Below are 923 nucleotides of genomic sequence, written 5' to 3'. Positions count from 1 at the left end.
TAAAAAAAAAAAAAAAAAACAACAAGGCTAGGGGCTGACTATGGAAGAGACCATCAATGTTCATATGCAAGTTCAATGAAGCTGAAGAAAATTAAAACAAGACCACAAGAGCCAAAATACAACCTTGAGTATATTCCACCTAAATTTGGAGACCATCTCAAGAACAGATTTGACACATTAAACACTAATGACCGAAGACCAGACCAGTTGTGCGGAAACATTAACGATATCATACATGAAGAAAGGAAAAGGTCATTAAAAAAACAGGGAAGAAAGAAAAGACAAAAATGGATGTCAGAAATACAGAGTAGCTAAAGCAAAGGGAAGAAATGAAAGTAAAAGAGCTCAGTAGATTTCAAAGGGCAGCTTGAGAAGACTGAGTAGCATAATGAAATATACAAACACCTAAAGTTAGAAAACCAAATGGGAAGAACACGCTCACCGTTTCTCAAGCTGAAAGAACTGAAGAAAAATTCAAGCCTTGAGTTGCACTGTTGAAAGATTCTATGGGCAAAATATTGAAAGAAACAGGAAGCATCAAAAGAAGATGAAAGGAATGCACAGAGTCACTGTACCAAAAGGAATTGGTCGACGTTCAACCATTTCAGGAGGTAGTATATGATCAAGAACTGCTGGTACTGAAAGAAGAAGTCCAAGCTGCACTTAAGGCACTGGAGGAAAACAAGGCTCCAGGAATGGACATGGTACCAATTGAGACGGTTCAACAAATGGATGCAGCACTGGAAGTGCTCACTTGTCTATGTCAAGAAATTTGGAAGACAGCTACCTGGCCAACAGACTGGAAGATATCCATATTCTTGCCCATTCCAAAGAAAAGATACCCAACAGAATGCGGAAATTATCGAACAATATTATTAATTGCATACACAAGTAGAATTTTGCTGAAGATCATTCAAAAGGGA

This window comes from Trichechus manatus, unplaced genomic scaffold, assembly GCF_000243295.1.
Source record: "Trichechus manatus latirostris isolate Lorelei unplaced genomic scaffold, TriManLat1.0 scaffold00232, whole genome shotgun sequence".
Lineage (NCBI taxonomy): Eukaryota > Metazoa > Chordata > Mammalia > Sirenia > Trichechidae > Trichechus > Trichechus manatus.
The sequence above is the reverse complement of the archived record's forward strand: the minus strand, read 5'-3'. Positions refer to the sequence as shown.